Genomic DNA, 7,500 nt, shown 5'->3' on the forward strand with positions numbered 1-7,500 from the left:
GACAACCAATGACACTCGGACACTCGGAGTCGCGTGTTTGTTTTCAGAGCATGTCTTGTCAGACGGCTCCAACGTCGAAAAAGCCGGCTAAAAGGGGTCCGAAGCCAAAATAAATACGCTTATTACTGGGGGGGGAGGGGGGTGCTTTTTTTTGCTTCCGCTCTAACTTTCGTGCAATAACTCGAGTTGGAAACGCTTGCTACGCAGGCTAAGGATTTCGCAATTAGGTTTCCTAATACTTATCCGATGGATGGGGATTTATCTGTTGGAAAGGACTATCCGACGCTTGAACAACCAGGGCCAGGAATAAAAAGAGAGGTAGGGATACTGGCGGGCAGCACATCAATTTTTCCTCTTATTTAATTGTTATTTTCTTAATAGTAGTATTTTTTTTTTAATTGATATATATATTTTTTGCTTTCTCTTTGTCTTACTACAGTACATTTCTTTTCCTTTTAACCGGTGCTCCCCGGCCGACTGTCTACATAGAAGCGACAAATAAACCAAAATGGATCGGACAGTTTGTGTTCACTGCACTTTTAGCTAGTTCATTCAAAGTTATCCACAATGACCGAGTAATTGTGTTACGCGAAATAAAGACGCTAATGTTTTATCACTCGTGCAGGTTATGGCTGTAAAATTAACGCAGAAGCCTAGGACAAACAGTGTTTGGGAAAGGCAGCTGTGAAAAATAAAGATGTGATAACATGTAAGGTAATATATATATTTAGCTAAGCCTTAAAATGGAGCTCCCGATCTCATTACGATAAAATGATAATAATGATGATGATGATAACCCTACATTGCCCATTGTCGTGTAAATTATTCACAAACATTCCCATGTTCTCTACTCTTCATGAACTATGTAGAAATGTTTTTGCCCTCCAATAGTAGCTTATCACCATCTTAACAATGTAAGCGATATTTTTGTTGGAGCATAATTACCAGAGACTGATAATTATAACAATGCCCGGGCCACTCCTGGTTCTTTTCGCTGTAGCAGCAGTAAATGCACCACATGCCCCAAAATTGACCACGGTTTACCTCCAAACCTCAGTTTCAGAACAAATAAACCAAACTTTCTCAGCAAATTGGTCACTCTGTTTCTCATATGCTACTTATCAAAATTGAAACACTTAGACATGAACGCGATTGTCTTAGGAAAGCACGTGAAGCGCCCCTCATTCATAAAGGCAAACTCATCGAGCCTCAGCTGGGAATTAAAAAACGTGACGAACTATAGTCATTATGTAATCCCTACCATGTAACTTGCCTTTATTATTTTACAGTAGTTTATATTCTGTATATTTATGTTTTTTTCCTAATAAACCTGATGAAGACTGTAATTGGCCAGTAGAAATATTGTATACCTTAGCCTTTTTCATATTGTTTGATCAATCTTTGACTTTAATTCTATGAAAGAAATATTCAGCGTCAATTCCGAGCGCGCGAATGGCAAAATAATGCCGTTGTAAAAAAATAGGTCCGCAATGCGTACTTGGGGTCTTATGCTTAGTTTAACTCCAATTCAGCCCACCATGCGTCCATGCGTGATTGGTTGAAAATTTGCCACAATGCAGCAGTGAAATGGGTTTCTTCAGTATGCTTCAAATTTCATGCCCTGTTTAGAATTTTACATCGATGACTTGCCGCTAATCTTTCTCTTATTGCAATTTGCACACTTTAGACAACTTTTGGTGCACACTACAGCATCTCTATCAGCTATTTACTAGTAACAGAAGCACTAGAATGGCTAAAAAACAAGCATGACTCTGTCATTTATTAATACGATCTTATAAATGATCAAGAGAATGCTGAAATTCAACTACAATTCTAAGATGAATCATCAGTAGATGTTCAATAAACAAGTACCCTCAGAGCTTGGTGCAAATTCTCAAACTACTGGAAATCACAGTCCATCAGAAATAACAATGTATAAACAGCCAAGAGGAATATCTGATGACCAATTACGTGAATCAGTTAGATCATTAAATAATTAAAAATGCAATGCAAAGCTTTCAACAGGGTGCTTTCATGGACTAGAAATAAATGAAAACCTCAACAGCCTGAAGTCACAAAATGTTGAACCAGTTTATTTATTTATAACTGGAGGTCAGGTAGTGCTGGGAAAAGCCATTTGATCAAAACAATTTACCACACTGTAGTAAAAATCTATAGACATGCTCCAATGAATCCTGAGAATCCAACAGTGTTACTAGCAGCATCTACTGGAGTAGCAATAATAAACATTGATGGTACACACAGCATTCGCAATACCTAAAAATACAGGTGATGATGTGGGGGAAAATCTGTGTCCACTGACTCTAGCCAAGGAAATGAAGCAATCTTTGCTGTGAATGCTGGTAAGCAATGTGTAGCAATGTCACTTACTGCTATTATATACCATCAAATACAAGATAATTCTACTTTGAACAATTCTACTTTGTTAACTCTTCTTTGAACAATATTTTGGTTATTGGAAATAATCTATACAGTTCTGTAAGATGTTCTGAGCGAACAAATGACTATTTGCTGTTAACTGGTGTTCCAGACATGGTTTCAATATTTGTTAAAGTGTATTCATTACAATATAGTGTATTAATGCCAGTAGTTAACAAACAACAATTATTGTAATTCAGTTAAGACTTTGAAAATACTTCTAGAAGTGAATTTCTAAGAGACATATATGGACCAATGTTTGATGTCATGAACAAATATTGAAACCATGTCTGGAACACCAGCTAACAGCAAATATTCATTTGTTCGCTCAGAACATCTTACAGAACTGTATAGATTATTTCCAATAACCAAAATATTGTTCAAAGTAGAGTTATCAAAGTAGAATTGTTCAAAGTAGAATTATCTTGTATTTGATGGTATATAATACAGGCCCTCTGATATTACGCGATGGTGCGATTTCGCACAATCGGCCTCAAATCGCATCCGATCGCACAATTCACGAAAAATCGCATAATTCACAAAAGGGCGCACAAAATTCATAAAATTAAACATAAATCAACACGTTTCTTACAAATTCCTGCATAAATACGCCATTTTTAAGATGATTTATCTTGGAAAAAGGCTAAAAAAACCTTTGTCACCTTCGATTTCGTAAACATTCGAAGTTCAAGGCTTTATTTTTCATGTCGGGGACCTGGTACGAGTCTCCTTCGATTGGTGCAACACAAACACGCCCTTATATACACACCACTGAAATGACACAGTTGCCTTCTCTAAGAGAAGAGATTTGTGAAAAATAAGCGAAGTTGTAAGTTTTTCGGCAAAATGTAGTTTCTTTCGTTGAAAACTGATAAAATCTTACTCATGGATAAGTTTGTTGTGAAAACGCTCGCTTTTTCTTCGACGAAGAAGGAAGTTCCCACCTTCCACCCAATCTCACAGCTCACGATCGAGCAAGAAAGGCTCCACGTGGACGATGGACTGATGTTTTTCTGGTCGTGCAATATTAGGGCCTTTTATACGAGAGAAAATAAGCCGTGGCTTACTCTGGCCACGGTGTACAAAATACGCAAAAGGAACTATTTATACGAATATATATTCCCAGGTCAATATAAGCCGCGGCTTGAAAAAGACGTGAACGTAGATTTTGTACCATTTATTTATACGGGGTGAACATTCGAGTGTTCTGTAAGCCGTGGCCAGAGAAACCCGCGGCTTATTTTCTCTCGTATAAATGGGGGTAAGGCCCTATTGTGATTGACCATCTTCGGAAGTTCGTGGTTGACAAGCACCTTGATCATTCATTTGGCATGTCAGCTGCGTCCTTTCAACTTTTAACGTGGAGAAGACCTCATTTTTTTTATTTATCCCAACTAATGTCGATCGAGATACGTAATTACTGTTCCTTTGTGTTCACAATGTCTTTAGGGCAGCAAAAAAGTGTTTTTCTTAACCTGAAACCTTATAAAACAAGCTTAAAATTGCTGAGAAATAATTTACATTATTTATCGCATAATTGGCCTTTTTAATCGCACAATCTGCCCTGAAAAAATCGCATAATTTGCAATTTTTAATCGCACCCTATCAGAAGGCCTGATAATAGCAGTAAGTGACATTGGGACATTCCATTTTTTATCCGCACCCTCCTATGGAAGGCATTTTTCCGACAGGTCCCTTTTGCTCTGAAATGAGATTCCGACAGGTCCCTTTCACCTCTGAAGTTAGATTCCGACAGGCCCCTTTTACTCTGAAGCTTGATTCCGACAGGCCTGTTTTTGCATAGAACAAAGACTCCCGATTCCGACCCCCTAAACTAGAGCAGAAAATCCAGATTCCGACAGGGTCCTTCTTGACGTTTCAAAAAATGCCTTCCATAGGGGGTGGGGGGGGGGGAGGGGGAGGGGGTGCAGATAAAAAATGGAATGTCCCATTGCTACACATTGCTTACCAGCATTCACACCAAAGATTGCTTTATTTCCTTGACTAGAGTCAGCGGACACAAAGGTTGTTGGATCAATGATATCAAATATTGTAGAACCTGGATTTTCCTCCACATCATTTGCTTGCCTTGTAAGCAATGGGATGTAAACATTGTAGCACATCATTTGTGTAAACCAAAACATCACCTCCTTACACGACTTGTAATGTCCAACAACTTGTTTTAATGTTGGCAAGTAAAACACATTTAAGCGAAACATCATAAGCATCGTATTCCAAAATCGCCCTCGCACTCGTGAAAATGCATCCTTGGCTTTCACAAAATTGTTGTGACAGCCGATCCTTGACCGCTGTTGACCGGTACTGTTCGATCGTTGTTCCCATGCTGGCGGCTAGTAGCAGACAGCAGTAAGAGTACGAAATATACTATTCTTTGAGAGTGCAAAACTCTTATTCAATGCAATTATTTTTTAGAGTACAATAACTCTTTCAGTTTGGGGTGTAACCCACATCGACATTGAAAGCCGATAAATACTGGTTTGTGATAGCTTGTGATATACTTGTGAGGTATGTGGTGCAACGCACACCGGCTTTCAAGGCAATGAATGTGGGCTTGCGAAAGCGTCTTAGCTTCAGTGCAATCCGCACTAAACACAAACCGAGTCTAGATATGTTGGCTTGCGTGAGTAAACAACTCTCGTATCGATATCGCCGAGGAAACTCCACTCAGCGACGTCACCTGGATGAAATAACAAAGAACAAACAAGCCAGGAAAGTGTAGTTAATTTTCGAAATGAAAGAAAGAAAGAAAACCAATCAGAAACAGCACGAAAGATCAATTTTGAAACAGAAATAACTTACCTTGAACAATTACAACTAATTTGTGACGGAAATCTCTTCAATTTTTTTCCCAAAACAGGGGAAACGACCGCAGATTTATATACAAACGACGAACGCTAGAAGCAAAATGGCCGACACTTGAAAAACAATGACTCGCAATTAGTAGTACCCAGTCTACAAGCCAGACTGTCACGTGTGTTCTCGTCCTGAAAAGATCTGCCTCTGACTTAGGGGTCTTTATGCATAATGCATAAGACCCACAATTCGATGATCTGGGCCGAGTCAAAGGAGGCGTACGGTGGCCCAAAAGGGTCAATCAAAAATCAGTTTACCAAAACACAAATCAATTTCCCAAAACACAAATCGATTTCTCAAAACACAAATCAATTTCTCAAAACACGAACCAGTTTGCCAAAACACAAACCAATTTCGCGAAACACAAACCAATGGACTGGGCACTTGCTCTGTAATTATCAGAGAGAGCCTGGAAGGGACTCATTCCCAGGAATTTCCGCGTCCAACATGGCGACTTCTTCATGTGAGTGACAACTCATCGAGCCTTCGGTGATAAAATGTTTTGTAGCCATTGCGGTAGCGAGGTTAAATCCTGTTTTAAATTCTGCGTAAAATGTGGCAATCCTACGTCCCAGAACTCTGACGATCATTCCTCGGGCTGCGAAACGATTAAAAGTCATAGCAGCAGACCTGGATTCTCAGGGACTTCCTAAACTAAATGCCTCATCATATTCTTTCAGTTGTTTAACTTCAGTTCCATCTGGGTATAGCAATTTGTAGGACTTCACAGAGCTGTGGACAATTTCATTTCCGTTATGTAGAGACTGCTTTGCCACAGCTAACTTTAGCACCTCCTCACTATCTGCTGTTTTAGGAAGCCTTATGGGAAGACTATTTCCCCGCTGAGGCTTAAGGATATTTTCCTCCTCTACGTAACGCATTATTCCAGTGTTTATTGTCACAGGTTCGTCCTTTTCATTCTTCAACCTCTTATTCTTCCTCTTAAAATGTGACATCCGCTCATCTTTTTTCTTCTTTATGAAGGTATCCAGCTTTGGAATAGATTCCTTGGAATATGTAGCAGCAGATGTGCCTAACGGCGGGTCTAAAACACAGGTCACATTCCACAGGTCACTCGTTGCAGGTCATTGTTTTATGTTTTGGAAAGTAACCAAAACCCTCAATTTGGCTAACCCTAGGCCTGTGGAATGTGGCCTGTGTTTTAGACCCTCCGTGTGCCTAAGGAAGTCCCCGAGCATCCAAGTTCTGCTGCTATGACTTTTAATCGTTTCGCAGCCCGAGGAATGATCGTCAGAGTTCTGGGACGTAGGATTGCCACATTTTACGCAGAATTTAAAACAGGATTTAACCTCGCTACCGCAATGGCTACAAAACATTTTATCACCGAAGGCTCGATGAGTGGTCACTCACATGAAGAAGTCGCCATGTTGGACGCGGAAATTCCTGGGAATGAGTCCCTTCCAGGCTCTCTGTGATAATTACAGAGCAAGTGCCCAGTCCATTGATTTGTGTTTTGCGAAATTGGTTTGTGTTTTGGCAAACTGGTTTGTGTTTTGAGAAATCGATTTGTGTTTTGGGAAATTGATTTGTGTTTTGGTAAACTGATTTGTGATTGACCCTTTTGGGCCACCGTAGAGGCGGGACCCAAGGCGAGACCCAAGGCGGGTCAGGGGTGTGGTAAATGAGTGTCCGTCGATTGGCTCACAAAATCGAGCCCAGGTCTACCGGTGTCGATCGCCCAGGATTAAACGTAAGCCGCCATCTTTGAATAACCGAGGGCACATATGTTTGCCTGCTAAAGACAAAAGAAAAAGAACTAATTTGAATGTGTTCACGACTTATCTTGAGGATCGCAGGGGAAAAAGAGAGACAACCTACATCTACCGAACCTTGGAATGATTCGTTGTATGAAGATCAGTACAGTGTCCCGCTGCCTCCGATCCAGGTAACAAGAAATAAAGCAATAACATATTCTTACACTATTTGAGGCAGTGTATCTTTAGACACAGGATTTCTAGCTACTGCCATTAAAAATTTGTGAGTGGTCTTGTCATTTAATGCACGCAAGGCTATTCTTCACAATACCGGACTGATCAACAACGTAGCGACGGCTATTTCAACAATTTGTATATGTAATCAAAAAGGACTACATGCTGTCCAGTTTGGAAATAATTGGATGAAAAAAATTCCTAGGACAGCCAAAATTACGGCCTCGTCCAATTTGGC

Source organism: Montipora foliosa, chromosome 4 (genome assembly GCF_036669935.1).
Source record: "Montipora foliosa isolate CH-2021 chromosome 4, ASM3666993v2, whole genome shotgun sequence".
Classification (NCBI taxonomy): Eukaryota; Metazoa; Cnidaria; class Anthozoa; order Scleractinia; family Acroporidae; genus Montipora; species Montipora foliosa.